The sequence below is a fragment of the Pteropus alecto genome, unplaced genomic scaffold (assembly GCF_000325575.1).
Source record: "Pteropus alecto unplaced genomic scaffold, ASM32557v1 scaffold22, whole genome shotgun sequence".
Classification (NCBI taxonomy): Eukaryota; Metazoa; Chordata; class Mammalia; order Chiroptera; family Pteropodidae; genus Pteropus; species Pteropus alecto.
In genome coordinates this window covers 22,541,652-22,562,311 of record NW_006434839.1, presented here as the reverse complement: position 1 = coordinate 22,562,311, position 20,660 = coordinate 22,541,652, and the positions used below count along the sequence as shown (strand labels likewise).

The window sequence follows — 20,660 nt, the reverse complement described above, 5'->3', positions numbered from 1 at the left end:
TTAGGCAAAAACAGCCTCTTGGTTCCTTGAAGTCTAAAAGGCCAAGAGAACCTGTTCAGCTTCTCTCCCTTATACCTTGGCTAGTATATTACCTTAGGGTAATTAAGGAGGGGTTAACTACAGACAGTAGGTTAAGCTCCTGGAAAAGGCACTATTAAGTCAAAATAATATAAAGTTGATTTTTTTTTCAGAAGAGGAACATAATCAATAGTTACATTTTTAACAAATGTTGATGTTCTAACATTTTATAGAAATGACCACAATCACCATTTGATTATAAATGAACCATATAAGACATGCCTGATAGAGTACATGCCACTATATAGTACCATATAAATAATATGAAACTATTAAAATATTTTTGTCAATAAAGTTTTATTTAAGAACTCTGAAAAAGAGTTATGATGGTATAAGGAAATAGCATTTCACTAAAGAGGGTCTTCATTTTCTATACCGATAAGACAACTCAATAATTCTGACTATGACCTTCAGATGACTGTCAGTTCTTAAAAGCAATAGCTAGAAAGTCTTCCAGTGAAAAGAGCTGCTCTTAAGAGTGCAAGAGGTAATTTTCTGTACTGAAGCCAATCAGGAAGCGGATTATTATTTGTATGGGTAATGCCTATAACAAAATACTTGAAATATCACAATACATTAGTTCCAATGAAGAGAGAGGGCTGAAAACTGTGGCATAGGTTCCAAGTTGCTAAACAGTGCAAAGACCCAGTAGATAAGGACCATAGAAATGTCTGGTATATAGCTGACACTGCTCAATTAATTTGAATACCCAAATCATAACCAGTTAAATGAGAATCTATAACAATATGTAATATTATATCTACAACTAGTTTGTCATTCTAATCTTTACTTGGGGCTATGGTTAAAAACAAGAGTTCTGCAGTCAGAGAGACTAAGATGAAAACCTGATTCTGTTCTTTATCTATGGGGAAAATAATGGTATCCACCTTTAAAAGCTGTTTCAAGGATTAGACGACATAATGCATTTATAATGCTTGACTCAATATCTGGTACGTGGTGAATGCTCAAAAAGTGGTAAATATTATTGTTAGCTATTAATATTATTTTATAGTACATTAAATTATTTTGTGGTACATCCACTAATGATCTTCCTGGACACAGTAAAAGAATTTGTCTCACACTAAATTCTATACTAGTAAACTATTAGCAAAAAATTTCTGATACTCTTTATTTTAAAAAGCACATCATGAATATTCTATCTGTATGGATAATTCAGTTCAACATATGATATAATCACATGGATTAACCTAATAACATTAATTCTCAGTCCCTTTCAAATTATTTGGTTTAGCGCCTTAATTTTTTATTTGTACCAAACATATATTTACAGTTTAAAGACTAATCATGTTAGATGTATATTTCTCATGTCATTTTTTTTTAACGCCATTATTGTTTTTCCCCTATGGATAAACTTTGTTATTAAAATTTCATTTTTCATGGTTGGTTACAGAAATACAACTGATTTTTATATACTGATTTTGTATCCAGCAACTTTACTAAGTTCCTGTTATCTCGATTGCTTATCTGTATATTATTTTGAGTATTCTAATCTAGATATCTAATTATATAATCAGTGAAAAATGACATTTGTATTTCTTTCTTCCCTGTCTACCCACCCATGCAAGCTTCCACCTATTTCTTGCCTGTTTTGCCCAAGACTTCTAATACAATGTTAAATAGAAGTATGAGCAGGCACTGCTATTTTGTTCCTAGTCTCAGAGATAACATTCCAGTGTTTCACCATTAAATGCAATGACTGTTGTAGGTTTTGTATACTACTATTGTTAAAGTTTAAAAAACTTCTTTTATACTTTGACAGTGCTTTAAAAAAATTTTTAAAACACAACTATGTTGGATTTTATCAAATGTATTCTACTCAGCTATTCAGATAAGACTTTAATCTGTTTATGTGGTAGAGTACACTCATTAATTTTGTAGTGTTAAATCAACCTTCCATTTTTGGGAATGATCTAATTTGGATTTGATATTTTATCTCTTTCATAGAGTAGTTTTAATACATTATCCTTTTCACAGAGTATTTGTTTTATATATGTATATATAGTCACTTCTTACTATTTGTGGCAGTTATGGTATATAAAGTCACCACAAACACTAAACCATGGCTCCTAAGGGAAATATAGGCTTAGGTCTCTGGTAACAACATTTTTCTCAACAGATCAGCAGATAGCTTGGATGTATATGTGTTTCTGTGTAAAGATATTTTATTTAATATACATTGATTTATTAACACAACTCACAGTCAACACCATTATAACTCATGCCTAAAGGAAGCTTACCTCTCATAGGCATTTTCTCTGTAAGGCATTTATTAATATAGCTTTGTTGTGCTTAGATACAATAGACAGAATTTCAACACTATGCATTGGGGCCATTTTAAAAGCAATATCATAAAAAATGCAAAAAATGTGACCCTAAATAGATTGAGAAATGGACATTTCCTTATACAATCATGCTCTACATAACAACATTTCAAAGTTTGGACTGCATATATGACGGTGGTCCCATAAAATTATAATGAAGCTGAAAAGTTCCTATTACTGACATTATAATGTAGCAATGTATTACTCACATGTTTGTGGTGATGCTGGTGTAAACACACCTACTGTTCTGCCAGTCATATAAAAGTATAATACACACAATTATGTATAGTACATAATACTTGATGATTATAATAAACAACCAATAGTCATTTATTTATCTACTATATTATATTCTTTATCATTATTTTAGAGTGTATTCTTTCTTACAAAAACAAGTTTGTGTTGACAGTGCCAGCAGCAGCCTTATATATCTCATGATTATCTTGGCTCTCGATTACATCATTTTCTTGTGTGCTTGATTTAATCTCAAGCTGTTTTATACAGTAACATCCTGTACAGGCTTGTAGCCTAGGATCAGTGGGCTATATACCATATAGTCCAGGTGTGCAGTACGCTACATACCATCTAGATTTGTGTAAGCACACTCAATGATGTTTGTACAATGAGGAAATAACCGAACAACGCATTTCTTAGGACATTATCTTGATGTTAAACAATGCATGACTGTACTTGATTGCTGCAACAAGACAGAGTGTTTCTTGTTCAACTTCAGCTGGGAAGGTGTGTGTCAGATGACTCAACTTTTTCGACACTCTGCACATATCCACAAATAACTGAAAATGCCATGAGTACTGATACTGGATTTAGAAAAAAATTTTAGCAAGATTACATTGCAGATACGAATTTGTAAGTAATGAGGAGTGACTGACTATACATATATTTTAGGATTTTTGCATCTGTTCCTGAGTGAGACCAGATTATTAACTTTCCCTTTTTGTACTGTCTATGGAGGGTTTTAATATCAAGGTTATACTAGACTCCTAAGATGAGTGTGAGAGATTTCCTTATATTCTATTTTTAAAGAGTCTGTGTATAACAGAATTCATTTTTCCTTGAATGCTAACTAGAATTTGCTGATGAAGCCATATGGGCCTGGAGTTTTACTTTCGAGAAGTTTTTTAACCACTGATTTAATATCTTTAATGATTATGTCGTTCTGTTAAATTTATGATCACAAAATTATTCATTGTACTTGTTATCTTTTAAATGTCTTCAAATCCTTTAAATTCCGAAATTGATTATTTGTGACTTTTGCTTTTTGTAATCTGCCTCAGATATTTAACATTTTAATACTGTCTTTACAAAATTCTAAGTTTTATCTCTGTTGATCTTTCTTCCTGCTCTTATCTTTATTTCTTTTTCGCTTTTTTTTGGGGGGGGGTGATACTTATTTGCTGATTTCTCTTTTTGAGATAGATTCCTAGTTCATTAATTTTCAGCTTTTCTTCTTTATAATATATGCATTTAAGCTATAAATTTTCCTCTAAGTGATGCTTTAGCTATATCCACAAATTTTAATATAAAGCATTTTTATAACATTTTTTGATAAGTTTTTTTTTTCACAAAAAAGTATTATTTAGTTGAAATATTTTCTAATTTTCAATATAATTCAGCTCATGGATGTTTTTTAGATTATTTTCTAAACCTCTGAGAATCACCGGTTTGCCTTTTGGTATCAATTTTTAGCTTAATAGCATTGTCTTTAGAGACTATACTCTGCATAATTTCAACCCTTTGAATCTTGACATTTGCTTTCTAGTTTTTTATAAATTTAATGTAACATTTTAAAAATGTAATTTTAAAATTTTATAAATTTTTGTAAAATATTTTTATAAATGTTACATGTATTGGTGAAATGAAGATGACTGCAGTTTGTGGATACTCTATTTTATATATGGCCATTAGGGCACGTTTTTAATCATGTTATTCAAATACTATATGGTCTTACTTTTCAAACGCTTGCTCTCTCGATTACTGAATTTGTGTCAAAAATCTTCCAATTTTTTCTTAAAGACGCAGAAAAAGGAAAATCTCTATAAATTGATTTGATTTTTTTTCATTTTTTTCAAAAAAAAAAGAGATTAAATATAAAAAAATAAAACCTCAGGATTTGGAAACAAGGTAGATGTTTTAAGGAAGGGATGGGACATCTGAATATACCTTTTTTGTAGTTTTAACTTTTGAAAACTGTTAGTTTTACAGATTCAAAAAAATAAAATTCACAGGAATCGCAAAAAACAAACAAACACAAAACAGTAAGAAAAACTAATGAACCTAACTATATATTGAGTAACATAGGAGCAAAAAAAAACTGATCACTTCTAAACACAATGTGCTGACTATAAATAAATAACCTAAATGGGTTATTTTAAGGACAAAAAGAACCACAAAGAAATCCTGAATTTTACTTAGTATGTTATTGTGGTTCTGATGCAGCCATTTTGAAATTATTTTGCATGTACTGAAGTGCTGAGAGAAGGGGAAAATAAACTAAAGTTGCTGGAGATACAAATTCAGAATGGGGAAAAAGGGAGAGAGAACTTTAGTGATGGGCTAGAATTAGAGGTTTCTTATGAAAGGGTGTAGAAGCAATGATATCCCAGTAACAATGAGCATAATTAATGCCAGAATTTGGTCTCTCACAAAAGGAACCTGTATTCTTAGAGGAATGGCTTATTCCAGGGTTGAAGTAGAGAAAGTACAAGGGGAGCCTGGATAATCTTATTGTACTAGAAAGTAAGATAATGCTCCAAAACTAATGGGAGCATATTAAAAGGAACTGGATTACAGGAGTTTCCACTAACTAATTTGGGATGTTTTTGGCATCATAATGAATAATGATAGGAATGACTAATAACACATTAAATTTTTTAAAAATCTATGAGTCCATAGGTATTAAAGACAGAGGGAAAAGGGAAAGTTCTTTACAGAAGAAAGTTTAAGCAAGGTAGAAATTAAAAAAAAAAAAAGTACCATTTACCAATCACTACTGTAAAAAACAAAACAAAACACAAACTCGATTCTGGAAAGACCATTAAAGGATGCTAAAGCCACATGTGAAAACTATCAAGGAACAGTAAATTTACTTAGTCTTCATGCATAACCTCACAGATTACAGATTAAAGATACCTTTACAATGGAGAAATCTGGTGGATACCACCTTAGTCAAATGATCAAATAACATCACCAATAATGGGAAAAACTGACGTGTGCCCTTTTAGTGATATACTGAGAATATGTCATCTATATAGTATGCCTATCAAAAATGTTTAATATGAATCTAAACACAAGCAATTTTCTAGATTAATGAAGCCTAACTGATATTCAACTAAACCGTGTGCTCTTTGACTAGATCTTGGATCAAACAACTAATCCACCGTTATAATAAACATTATTGCAATAATCTGGAAAATGTGAATAACGACTGTGTATTATGTAACTATAGCAATGTTAAATTTCCTGAGTGTGATATTTGCTTAAGTATTTAAGGATTGCAGTAACTCATATACTTCAGAAAAGAAACAAAATAAGGTATATATATCTACACACACACACGCACACACACACACACACACACACACACACACACACACAGAGATGTAAAGCAAAGTAACAGTATGTTAACTATTAGTGAGTCCTAGGTAATGAATATAAGGAAATGGATTACACTACTCTTAAAATTTCTCTTAAAGAGTGTTAAAATTTATCTAAGTATAATATTGGGAAAAACAAAATAAATCTCCCTAAAACAACTATAGATTGGTCTGTCAATTCTTGCTTTATATATATTGAAGCTATACCATTAGGCAGATACAAATTAAACACATATTTTCCTGTTAAATCTCAACTTTTATCATTATGAAAAATCTAAAAATTATAATTATTCTAAAGTCTTATATTTTGGATATGTCTCTCAAAAGCAGCATAAAGTGGATTTTTAAATCTAGTCTGATATTCTTTTAATTATAGTATTAATTTTTAATGTGATTTAGTGATATAGTTTGATTTATATACAGTATCTTGCTCTGAACTATCTGCTCTACCTGTTCTCTCCCTCCACACTTTCTTTAGAATCACCTCGGGAGCTTTAAAATTACTCAGAGATTCTGATTTAATTGGTGTAGGATGGATTAGGATTTATTTTCCTCCCTCTTTAATACCCACCCCCCACTTTCACCCCTGACCTATGGATGTTGCTGTCCCCCCTTAAGAATTGGATCTCTGAAGGCGGGGCATCTCCTCCCACAGGTTCGCAGGGTGCACCTGGGGCCTGGTGCACCTGGGGTATGGTCCGTAGCCCCACCTGGGGAGCGAACCCAAGACCTTCTGCGTATAAAGCAGACCTGCTAACCACTACACGATGGAGCTACCCCTGGATTAGGATTTTTCAAAGTTCCCCAAGTTAATGTATTGGATAGCCAAGGCTGAGAGCCAGTTTTAGATTTTCCTTTTAAAATTAATAATTCATGTGTTTTCATTTTACTGATTTGAAAACTTTATAGTTTCTATTCTTTTAGAAAAAATGTATACTTAACTATTGAATAACCTTAGCCTTCTCCCAGGCCATACAAATGCTTGAGAAACTTAAAAATTCTGTTAACTACACAACTTATAATAGTTTTTGTTGGATACTGTTTTATGAATGTCTACATTTACCAACATATTTTCCTTTTTTTTTTTCATTCTTTCTTTCAACTGACTTTCCATCTGAGATAATTTTCCATCTGCGTGAAATATATCTTTAGAATTTCTTTTAGTAAGGATTTGCTCTCCCATTCTTTTCTCTCCTTCTGCAACTCCAGTAAGAAGTTAGACCTTATTTTTATCTTCCATGTCTTCAATTATTTTAATTTAATTTTATTTTTCGTATATTGTATTTTCTTGTATGCATGTGCCATTCTGGATAATTTTATTTAATGTCTCACCCAGTTCAATAATCCTCTTTAATTCCTGCCATAGATGTTTATTTTAATTATTTTACTTTTCATTTCCAGAAGTTCTATAATTTAATTTTGGCTCTTCAAGTGGCTAGTAAATCCTTAAAGCTTCTAGTCCATGCAGATATTTTCGACCGATTTTCTTTTTAAAAAACTTTTATTTTATAGACTATGACTCATAATTCTAGTAGCTGAGGGCTTTACAGATCTGTTCTTGCTGTCTTCTGGCTTTAGACCACGGTCCGTTGTTTCCACACATGTGTAGAAATTATTTTTTAGGGTAAGCTGTTTATTTTTCTTGAAAAATGATGTATGAAGATTTTTTTAAACAGAAGCATTCATTTATGTTTCTTTCAAGCAACCTGGGATCCACCAGTGGACCACTTTCAACTAAATAAATTCAGGTTTCAAGTTTTTTGGACCAAACTGATGTAAATTTGTACTATTAGTTTATTCTTGAGATGTCCTATAGTTTCAACTTGTCAGGGTCTGTCATGCTTTGGGTGAATGGGGTAGATTTACTCTGGTTCACGCTTACACTGAAAAGGTAACTTTTTGGAGCTTCAACGCTTATCAATGAAGTATAAAAACCAAAGGTGAAGTTTGCCAGCATGAACGAATACTCTAAAGGTAAAAGAAGCTTTGTGCTTTCTGGTTTCCTGCCAGCATCTGTATTTTGGACTTATCAGTTCTTTGTTGTTTCTAAGAAGATTTATTCAACATTCAAAAAAAATTGCTGTTTTCAAGTTTGAGAAATTAGTAAGAATATCCTCCTAGTCATATTCTAGTTTAACTTTTAAAATAGAAATATATAAACCGATAAAATTAACTTAGTCTAAGTTGTCAGCATAAAAGTAGTTTGTAACAACAAAGCCAGTAGTTATAAAAGGGTATTTAAATAAACAGTGAAAAACTTTCATTCTTGTTCACTGATATAAAAGTATTGTATTTTGTGGCTACATTAGGAGTGCTAATGGCAAAGTAGGTTCTGAATAATCTATTAAATGATTTTGAAGTTTCTTCTTCAAAAAAGGTCAGAGAGCCAACCTAAAGTGATTAACTGACAAACTTTACTTATATACTAATATGTATAATATAAATAACATGGAAACTTACCTTCAGAATCAATTCTTCATTAAATAAAAAATTAATAACTACATAGTAGTGTTAGTTATAACAATACAAGAGGAACTACCTAGAAATACATGTTCATTGTTCTAAATGTTTTCAAACAAATATTCATTCACTTCTCTGCAAGAGATAATTATGACTTTTATTAACATAATGTTGAATTCCAATGAGTACTCAAATGATCCAATTACTGAAGAATTATGAGTTTGGAAAGGAAGACTCTACCATCATACAACCACGTGCAGTTTCCTCCTCTAAGTTAGAGATTCTTAAATATTTTTAGACCGTGAACCCCATTAGTCTGGTAAAATAAATGAATCCTTTTTTCAAAATAATGCTTTTAAATGAATAAACTGAATTACAAAGGAATATACTGAAAACGTATACTGAAATATGATTATTAAAGTACTATTTTTAAATTTCCGATATAGTAATGTGCTTTTAGTAATATATTAAATAATGAGGATCTAGCAGTGAATCTAGTAACTAAGATCATTTCAAAGTAGTGATAAGAATAAATATTTTGATACATATAGTAACTATAACATGATACCTTAATATATGATTTCTTAAAGTGATAGTCATAGATATTGGATTTTGTTACCTACATTCCCAAAAGAAGGAAATGCTAAATTTTAATTAGAGGTAAATAAAAATAAAGATTAATTTTTTTCTCATTCAAGTCCACGGACTCTCTGAATTCTATTTATGGACCTCTAAAAGGTTAACTGTCAGATGAACTAAAACTGGGCAGGTTCATTTAACTTAGATAAAAGCTATCAAGTGAAAAGAAAATTATTTTGAAGGAACGAAGAAATTCCTTTCTGGGAAACCCATGGTGATTGTAAACTAAAATTGTGCCTCACTTCTAACAAGTATACAAGAATGCTCATTAGTTACTGTTTATATTACCTTACCTCTGGTGTCATATTATTCTTCACACATTTTATTTTCCTCATTCACAATATTTTTCATATTTTAAAAACTGTTTTTATAAGGCATTTACATCCCTTTTGGAATATATGCATTCTAGAAATTTTCTGCAAACAAAATTGTTAAAACAACAAATATAGCTATGACTAAAATGATACTGAATTACCTAATTTTCTCATTTTCACCACTACTTCAAATTTTTCTAAAAAAAAAAAATAATTCTTTTATAGTTATACCATGTAGAGCTATACTGGTCTCTCTCAGATTTAGCCTTAATAAGTTCTTAGGGAATCTGTCATTACATAGCCCCAATTAAATCAATCTTATAAGAACTACTTCCACATCAAGATGACTTTTATTGATAAAGACACCAATATTTCTGTATCGGAAGCACTAATACTTCAAAATTCAACAATAAACATTATTACTATTTATGCAAATTCTCTTGGTATACATTTACTTAAGAGAAAGCCCTTTTATTTGCAAGTTAAATGGTGGCAAGTTAAATGGAATTAAAAAAAATTGGCATAAGCAATGTAAGAATATATCATTTAACAAAAATACGCTTAAATAGAATAATAGAATCTTGATTTTTTTTTTCTTAACAGTAACAAGTGAACTACTCTTCCTCACCGAAGTTGAAGGATCTGGAATTTCTAGCATCTTGACAATCAAATCATATTTCAGAGTACCTTTAACTTACAGAATACAAAAATAAAACAAAAAAATCTGTGTCAGAGCATATGTTTTATTTTTGATATGCAAATATAAGGGCTATAGATTAACTTGAAAGCTCAAGGCCTAAAATCAGAAATAAGATTAGACTTTAGAGCCAATTTTAAAAAGTTTATATTAAATAACTATATCATAAATACATAGTTATGACTGTTTAACCTTAGAAGTCATTTTATTTTGAAATTATTTATCTCAACAGTATTTCAAATTTACAAAAAAATCCAGTGGCTTTAAGTATCATTTTAAAAATAGCTTTAAACATATACAGATCTATAATTCAACAAACATATTGAATATCTATTATATCTGTCTGACTCTGTTTAGGAACTTGAGATATCAAGTTGAGTAAGAGCCCTGACACCCAAGGAATTAATAAATCCAGCGAAGAAGACACACATGCAAATATATAACATGAAAACAACGCAATGATTGCATAGTGGAGGAGTGTATAAAATGTTATGGAAGTAGAACACTGGGGGAAGAAAAGGGAAACCCATAGCTGGGACCTATAGAATAAGTAGGCTTTCCCCAGGAGAAATGGGGAAGGGAGAGTAGAGAATAAAGGGAAGAGTTGTTGAGGTGGGTTAATGTCATATCAGTTAGAAACATAGGAAGTATAAAAGTATATGTTTCCAAGGAGGTGTGGACTTTCCACAGTATCTCTGAAACTCATAAAGTAGCTTTTGAAATATTGTCTAGTAACTGATTTCGCTGTATTGTATTGTTTTGTTTTTTTTTTAATACAGTGACACTTTTATGCTCTTTCTGCCCTTAACGTTGTTTTAAAACTCACTTTGAATTTTAAAAATGAACAAGCAAACAAACAAAAAATAAGCTTCTAATCACATTCCTAAAAAATAGAGAAGAAAATATCTGAAATGACTCTTTCCATTGATTTATCCAAGACTGGAAATCCAAATCCACTACACCATGATTAAGTACATATATGCATATGGCAGTATTTTTTAAACTGACATGTGTTTTAACAGAACATTCACAATGTAATTTCCCCAAAGAAACAGAAAACAGTTACTAAAATGGGAATTATAGTAGCATCATCCTCACAGCATTCTAAATGAGCTAACTATACATCACAGATGTGGACAAGGAGTAAAGAAATAACAATTATCATGTTTGGTAGTGTAAAAAAAAAGCTCCGGAGATAGATAATCAACAGAACTTGATCTTTACTTGTGACTTTAGAAATTTTACTTATCCTCTTTTGTTTCCTCATATGTAAAATAAAGGGTTGGAATAGAAGAGCTCCAAAAGCCATTCTCATTCTAAAATTTTAGATCAGTTCTTGAGAGAATAACATACCACTCTCTTAGCCAATTCAAACTTGTCTATATCAACTTCTAGCTGGAAATAATAAAATGAACAAAAATTAAGACTTATTAGAAAAAATATTACTATCTAGTAAATTTTCTTAAGGGCCAAATTTCATAAAAATCTATTCTGTCAGATTAATACATACCAAATATCAAAGCTCTAAGGAATACCTTTTTCAATGTGCCACATATAGGATAAAAACTACTGGCATAACCACAGGATCGTCAGATCCAATGATAATAAACAGACTTCTTTGAGTATCTGATGAAATCTATGGCCCTTTTCCCTGAGAAAATAATGCATATATGACATACGAATTACAATTTCTTACAATTTGGAGTGGTTCACAGACTCCCTTTGAATCATGAGTTTACATGTATAGGCAAGTGATGATGAAGACAAAGGTTTATTCAATCATTGGCTTGGTCTGGTATAGTTTAGTTGCAAGAAAGAGAAAATCATTTGAACTAGCTTAAGTAAAAGGCAGATTTATTTTAAATATGAAAAGATATCTCATTGACTTCAATTTTCAGAAGCACAACTGGTCTTCGAGGTAGCAGAAAAGTTACCAAGCAGATACTCTGTCTTCCTTCTTCTTTCCAGAAAGCTGCTTCAGTTGATTTCCAAAAATTCTGGACTCCAATGACTAAAATAGATACAGTCCTGGACTATGCTATTAAAGTATGTTTTCTGGAGACCACTTTGGGGCATTTGAACACATTTTTCCAAATGTGCACTAGATAGTATGTAAGCCCTATATTTGAAAGCCATTTTTTGACATGCAAAATGTGATTCTTAAAAGATTGTGCCAAAAAAAAAAAAAAAAAATCTATCATTATACTTAAGAAAAGAAACAAAAGGAATGGCTGAATTTACTAATGCTGGTAAGGCAAATATTTGGGAAAATTAGTTTGTTCTAATAAGGAAAATCTATATAACAGGTCAAGAGGCTGACTAGTCAGGAAGCAAATGACTTTCTAAAAGACAAGTAACTGCACTACTGTTAAACTGGTTTCTATTTTCAGCATGTCTGCACTACCTCTGTCTTCATTTACATTCTGTAAAGTGACAAAACGTATTGGTTTGAAAATAAAATTTGGCTAAAAAGTTTGTTATGCTTCCTCTACATTTTAGTGCCCCTTTGAAATGTTCAGTTACGTTTCTCGGTAAATTTTAATTTAGACAAATTTACACAGAAAATGTTAAAGTTATATTATTTTAAAACATTTTTAAAACTTCATTTGACAGTTTTTCCTTCTTTATACAATGCAAGCGTTAAGAAAAAAACTATAAAAATGTAGAGGCTGTTCAAATAGCATAGGGAATTTAAATAGAAAGTTGTTTTTTACTCAATATTGTCTTTGTTCTCTTTTCCAAACCAGTTACATTATAAGATCATATGTCTTTACTCTCACCCCCTCAATTTCTACCCTGCTGGTTAAGTAGTTTAATGAGGAAATACAGATTTAATGTCCTACAGAATTTTGTCTGGCATGTTGCCAGAATCAACAACAGCATCTTGAACTTCTCAAGACATATTAAGAGGGACCTATAAACTCAAAGTAATTTTTTTTACTCATTATGTAAGAAAATCTGGCAAAATTTATTCGAATATGTAGTTTACAACAGTAGTTTTTTGAAGTGCTCTCTAAAGAGGCAGGTATTTTCTAGAATTCTTTCAAGGGCCAACTAAGTCGGATATGGGAGATAATGAGAAGCTACCAATTCTATACCCCTTCACCAGACCATAAAATGTTTCTTCTGAAGAAAATGGTTGAAATGGTTTCTTTTGAAGAAAATGGTTGAAATGGTTAAAATCAATGACCTAGGCCTTATGATCCTTGCTGGTTTGAAGTAAGAGAAGGGGAAAAATAGATTTTCATCTCTCATCTGAGGGGAAAAAATACAATTTTAAGAGTCAGTAATATAAACAGCACTGTTATTCCTTGAATTCATGACAGTCATACATATGAGAAACTTTTCTAAAGCCAACTTTTAGGGTTGATAGATGACAAATAAGTGGGAAAGATTTATTACTAGATACCCTGGATCACATAAAAATTATTAGTTCCACCCATCCTCTTGTTGTAATCATTTCTTCAAGGAACAGAGAAAGAAAAAAAAAATAGTTGTCAGAAAACGTCTGACTCCAATTGAAAACTTGGCTCTTTATCATTTATTTAGCAACCCATTCTTAGCACTTCTCTTACAATTCATTTCATTTCTATATGTATCACAAATCCCTGAAATTCTGACTTCTAAAGTTTACTGATTTTGATGGCAATATTGAACAGCCAGGCAACAGCTTCCCCTCCACATTTTGGTGAGAAAGAACCAAAAATATACTGGAGGGAAATTAAGTGTGGTGAGTAAAGGTTGTTTATGGGCTAAATAATATGCACTAAGTAGATGAAGTCAAGCTTTAACAAGGAAAAGAGAAGACAGGTATTAGCTCATGGAATTAATGATGTACATCTGAAAAGTTTTTCCCAAAGTGCATTTCATGAAATAGTCTTGCAAGACACTCCTTTGTCAACAGGTCAATGAATGTGGAAAATATATTCTCTTTTTGAAGAGCTACAGGCATGTAGTCATGTAATAGCTCTATAATTAAGAAACCCAATTTAATTTTTTTCATTCAATGTTTTCCCAAATTTATTTTGCTGACAAACTCTCTTTTCAATTATGTATTATTTTACAGAACTTCTCTTGGAAACTTTGAGATTGGAGATATGAAAACAGAAGATTCATGAGAAAAGCACGGATATCTAGTTTCTAAAAAAAAAAAAATAAAAAGAAATCTGAAAAAACTGAAAGGATAACCCAGAAACTCCATATACAGAGATCAGAAAGAGGTATAAAAAATTCAGTGAAAAGATCTTGCCCATGGATTCACATCAATGCCCAGATTCCTGTTCTTACTGACAACATTCTTTGTGTTGTCATCACGGTGATCACTATAATCATATAACAATGGCCTCTATAACAGCAGTATAAAGTTCTTATGAGAAGGTACTATTATTCATATTTTATAGATGAAGAGAATGAAGTGTATAGAAAGTTAACACACCAAAGGTCATATAGTTGGCAAGTGATTTCAGGTGGAATTACAATTTGACTCAGCAGTCTGAGCTTTAAACAATTATGCTTATTATGTATAATAAAGAAAGAAGTGGCAATCTGAATACAACCTAACAGTTGTCCATGCATAAAAGAAATATGCTATGGAAATGTATACTATTAATGTAGTTTTCATTTTGAAATATGTATTAGTTATCTATTGTCTGTGCAACAAACTACCACAAATGTAACTTTAAAATACCACCTAATTCTGTATGGAGGCTTGGCTGGTACCTCTGGCTTAGGGTCTAATAAATCTGAAATCAAGGGATAGCAGGCCAGGGCTCTTATTTGCGGGGCAGGGTATCTATTTCTGAGTGGGGGCAGAATCTATTTCTGAGCTTATTAAGGTTGTTGGCAGAATCCAGGTCCATGTGGATATAAGACTGAGATCTCTGTTTCCTTGCTGGCTGTCTGCTTAGATTCTAGAGGTCACCTGTATTTCATGAATCATGGCCCATGCCACTTTCAAAGGCAACAACAGCACATTGAATCCTTATACTTCAAGTTTCACTGACACCTTCTTTCCTCTTTTCTTCTGCTGCATTTAGAGAAAGTTCTCTGCTTTAAGAGCTCATGTGATTAGATTAGGCTCGCCCAGAAAATCTTCCCATTTTAAGGTCAACTTATTAATAGCCTAAATTACATCTGCAAAATCCCTTCACAGTAGTACCTAAATTAGTATTTGAATAAAGAAGAGATGAAAATTTGGGAGCAAGTGGTGGGTAGGCATCATCAGAATTCTGACTACCTTACTGTCAGGATCCGAGGTATTCCTGACCTGACCCAGAACAATCAATGGTGTGAGGCCCAGTTGGACGAATGCACAAGAGGCAGACATGACAATGAAACAACAGGCATCGACTTTATTGTGCGAAGCGCACTTCTGTTGGGAAGTGCAGTTCTACTGGGGAGTGCAGTCTATTGCATGGGGCACACAGTGTTGCACGCACTTCTCCTGCTCCCTTTTCTTGTCTCTCCTTTTGCTCTCCCCTTCTGCTCTCCTCTCTCCCCTTCCGCTCTCTTTTTCTTTCCCCTTCCGCTCTCTAGGGGACAGCATGGCTTCTCATATGGCAGAGTACAAAAGTGGCATTCAGTCACAAATGTGTGATATAGTAAGCTGAAGTATGTTTACATATTTTCTAAGTCTGGGATCCTATTCCTAGCTGTGGGCCTGGATTACAGCCAGACTTTAGACCAGCCAGACCTTGGGCTAGTCAGGTCTTGGATTAGCCAGGCCTTGGATAACAGTCAGATCTTGGATCACAGACAGACCTTGAGCCAGTACCTACACTTACCATACTTGGAAAAAAACCTTTATTTTAGCCACTAATAATTTTATAAGTTTATTCAAAATATGTGCTTCTACAGTTAGAGAAAGACATGAGAAAGACTGAGGTATATATCTGTGTGTTCACACTGGCTACTTAAAGATCACTTTAACCCCTATTTTGCTTTCTTGAAGTCATAAATATAAACAAGTATACAACTAACTTAGAAATTCAGTTAAAATTAATGTCCGCATTTTGGTAACTGGAAAAATCACAATGACAATAGAAATAATACCTTAATTATGGACTCTTTAAAAAGGAGAAAATATAGTTTATTATTTGTAAGGATGTAAAGGAGCAAATATCAGCCTGGTAAAACTGGCCTTTGTATAACAACATTTTTCGTTAAAGTATTTGAAAAAGTTGCATTCGGAAATTGTTTTTGAATACATCTGATAGAAAGCATAATGATGAAATATCCCATTACCTAAGGACAAAAACTTCATAAAAGCCACAAAACTAGATTATGAATATTTCAATAAATGTTTCTGTTCAGGAAAACTAAGCAATATAAAAATGTTTGTTATTCAAACTTACTTAATATTTAATTTAATTGCAATCAATGTCTCCCAAAAAGATTCCTTTGGAACTGAAAGGAACAATGAAATGGGTGAAGGGAAATGAAAAATTAAACTAATTACTAGAAATTAAAACAAAAAAATTCAAAAACTATATATTAAGTAAAAACTAAATTAAGAACAAAGAAAAAGAATATGGAAGAGCTTCAGCTACATTTTAAAATGTATCTGATACATTAGGGCCACTCCTTAAATCATATATAAAAATAAACATCAAATAAATTGGTATTCAATCATATATATTCTTAACCCTAGCTAGCAGATCCAGAGTTTGTGCTAAAAAACAAAAAGTTGAAAATATCTAGTTTGAAGAAAAATAATCTTTCTTTAAAGCTTTGAAGCACTAGAATAAAATCATAAAGAAAACAATGATTTAAAAAGATGTAAACAAATAAAATAAGAAGAAAACAAAAGTCAATAATAGTCTGCAGAAAAATCATAACATTTTATAACATTAAAATACTAAAAATATATGAAAAAATTTAATTTAAAAGCAAAAAGTCAAAACCTTTACATATGAATGGGAAAATGATATACAGAGATGGAGGGAAATGTTAAATGTAAACTAAAAGCCATTAACATTAACCAACACTAGTAATTGCAAAAATAAATACAAACAAGTATACAAACAAGTATACAAATCGCAAAAATTATAAAAATATTATTTTGTACTTACTGAGGTCAAAGAAAAGTTTACACCAGGGGTTCCCAACCCCCATGCCATGGACAAACACCAGTCCCTGGTCCATGGCCTGTTGGTAAGCGGATGCACAGCAAGAGGTGAGTGGTGGGCAAGGGAATGAAGCTTCATCTGTATTTGCAGCTGCTCCTCAGTGCTACTAGCATCATCACCTCAGCTCTACCTCAGATCATCAGGCATTAGAGTCTCATAGGAGTGCGAACCCTACTGTGAAGTGTGTGTACGAGAGATCTAGGTTGCGTGTTCCTTCTAAAAATCTAATGCCTGATGATCTTAGGTGGAGTTGAGGCAGTGATGATAGTGACGGGGAGCGGCTGCAAATAGAGATTAACATTAGCAGAGAGGTCTGACTGCACAGAGACCATAATAAATCAATTGCTTGTACATTCATATCGAAACCCTATCAGTGAGTGACAAGTGACAATTAAGCTGCATTTGGTGGCAGGCTTTTTGGTGGCAAGCCAGTCGATAAAACTTCAGTTTTACAGCTGCATCTGGTGGTAGGTTTTAAGTCAAATCCGAAACTTACTTTAGACTGCACATGGCCCGCCCACTATTTCATTTACCACTTCCATCTGAGCCTCTTTCCTGCACTGCGTATTTAGGTTTGGTAAGTCCACAATCTAACCCGAGCCAAAATGAGTTAAAAAAAAAAAAAAAAAATCACTGAAAGTTTCTTTGAAAAGGAGGAAAGACTCAATGATGAGAGAGCAGAAGACTCTAACAAAAAAAGCTGCCATTTAAAAGAGAATACCAAAAGTACTACTTAAATTATGGGTTCATTACAATAGGTGATTCACAGTCTCCAAGCCCGCTTTGTATAATATGTAACAACTGGCTATCCAACAAGTCATGAAACCTTCAAAACATGTAAATCAAGCATCCTGCATCAAAAGACAAGACATCGGAGTTCTTCAAAAGAAAAAAATGTGAACATGAAGAACAGAAGCAATTACTGAAGGCCATCACTTCATCAAATGTGTCTGCGCTGAGAGCATCATTCTTAGTGGCTAACCACACGGCTAAAGCAGAGAAGCCCTTTACTATTGGTGAAGAGTTGATCCTCCCTGCTGCTAAGGACAGTTATTGTTAACTTTTAGGAGATGCTGCAGTTAAAAGGTGGCATATGTTCCTCTTTTGGCTAGCACCATAACTAGAAGAACTGATGAAATACAGAGGATATTTGAGGCACAATTGTTAGAAAGGATTCATGAGTTACTGTGGTACACAATCCAGGTTGAGGAGTCTACCGATGTTGACAAGGCTACAATGTTTGTTTTTGTGTGATATTATTTTTCAGAAAGATGTGCATGAGGCTATGTTATGTGCACTTTTGTTGCCAACCAATACCACAGCTGCAGAACAATTCAAGTCTTTAAATGATCACATATCAGGAAAACTGAACTGGTCATTTTGTGTTGGTATATGCTCGGATGGAGCGGCTGTCATGACTAGATGGCTTTCTGGTTTCACTACTCGGGTCAAAGAGGTCGCTTCTGAATGTGAGTCTATACACTGTGACATCCATAGAGAAATGGTGGCTAGCCAGAAAATGTCACCTGAAGTTAACGGCATTCTGCAGGATGTGATTAAAATTATCAACCACATTAAAGTACATGCCCTTAACTCACGTCTGTTCACGCAGCTCTGTGAGGAGATGGACACAGAACACACACGTCCTCTCTCATACACAGAAGTGAGATGGCTTTCTAAATGGAGATCACTGGCTAGCATTTGTGAGTTACGAGAGCCCCTCCAGAGATTTGTTTTAGAAAAATAGTCACCATTGGCAGCACATTTCAGTGACACAGAATGGCTCACAAAACTTGCTTACTCATATGACATATTAAAATTGCTTAACCAACACAATCTGTCACTTCAGGGGACAATGACAACTGTATTCAAGTCGGCAGATAAAGTGGCTGCATTCAAAGGCAAACCGAAATTATGGGGGCAACGAGTGAACATTGAGATTTTTGACATGTTTCAAACATTGGCAGAGATTTTAAAAGAGACTGAGCCAGGGCCTTCTTTCTCCTAGCTGATGCATGATCACCTATCTCAGCTTTCAAAAGAGTTTGAGCATGATGTCCCAACCACAGAAGGTCCCCGAACTGCGAAGGAATGGATCTATGACCTATTTGTGAATAAGCCAGGTGAATCGACTTTTTCTGTGCTAGAAGAGGATCAACTGCTTGAGATCACAAATGACAGTGGCTTTAAAAGTATGTTTGAGATGACTTCAAATCTCCATACGTTCTGGATTAAAGTCAAGGCGGAATATCCTGAGGTCGCCACAAAAGCACTGAAAAGCCTATTCCCATTTCCAACATTCTATCTTTGCAAAGCAGAGTTTTTTGCAGTGAGAGCAACCAAAATGAGATTATGGGTAAACTGGACATAAGCAACACACTTTGGGGGTCACTGTCTCCCATCACCCCCAGATGGGACCATCTAGTTGCAGGAAAAAAGAGTTCAGGGCTCCCACTGATTCTGCATTATGGTGAGTTTTATAGTTATTTCATTATATATTACAATATAATAATAGAAATAAAGTGCACAGTAAATGTAATGTGCTTGAATCATCCCGAAACCATTTCTGCATCAGCTGCATCGTTGCCTGAGACATGAAATGGCCAATGGCCAGGGACATGGTATATGGTAGCCCCCTGTTGAAGACCCCGATTCCAGAGGTCGACCCATAATCCCCGGCCCTATAAGGGGTGGTAGCCTATCATCCACTCCTGGGCTGCCCACTGGGACAGCCATAGAGTGAGATCTCAATACATGGCCCAATTGTCGGTGCAGACGTGCACTGAGCCAGTTTCATTTATGAGGACTAACCACACAGCACAAAGTTCAGCCCATTGTCTGGACACTGTCCAGCACTAGTTTCATACCAAAAGGTTTCTGTGTATAGCTGCAGTGCTGCGGCAACCCACGTCGAGGGCTGCCCATGGCACGAGCTTTCTGTGTATCAGGCATCCTTAGGGATGGGAGTCCGACCCTCTACATAGAGACTAGGTACATCTCCTGTCTCAGCAGGCTCTGTCAGGAGCTCTGCTTAAAACTGTACCCATCCCAATAAGGAGTGCAGGTGACTTGACAGGGGGCTCGCAGAAAACTGTGCCCGCTGCTCCAGATATTCCCTGCACTGATTGGTGTAAGGGTCTGTGCAATTCCCATATGGGAAGTCTTCATCCAGGGCCACGGGGTATGTAGACTGTATGGTTATGAAATTGCAGCCAGTGAAGACCTCACTGGTCAGAAGGGCCACATATATGGCAGCCAGTGCTTCTCTATCAGAGAATACCGCGCTTCTGCACTTTTCCACAATTGGGACCAGAAGCCTATCAGCACCTTCTGGGAACCTTGCTTCTGCCACAAGTCCCACCCAAATCCTGCATCATCCCTGCACTGTA

General features: G+C 33.6%; 1 protein-coding gene across 1 annotated transcript in view; it reads right to left on the bottom strand.

Annotated features, from left to right (window-relative positions):
* Positions 1 to 20,660, bottom strand: part of BMT2 (base methyltransferase of 25S rRNA 2 homolog) — a 109,534-nt gene that overhangs the window by 24,582 nt on the left and 64,292 nt on the right. The gene's annotated exons all lie outside the window — the stretch shown is intronic.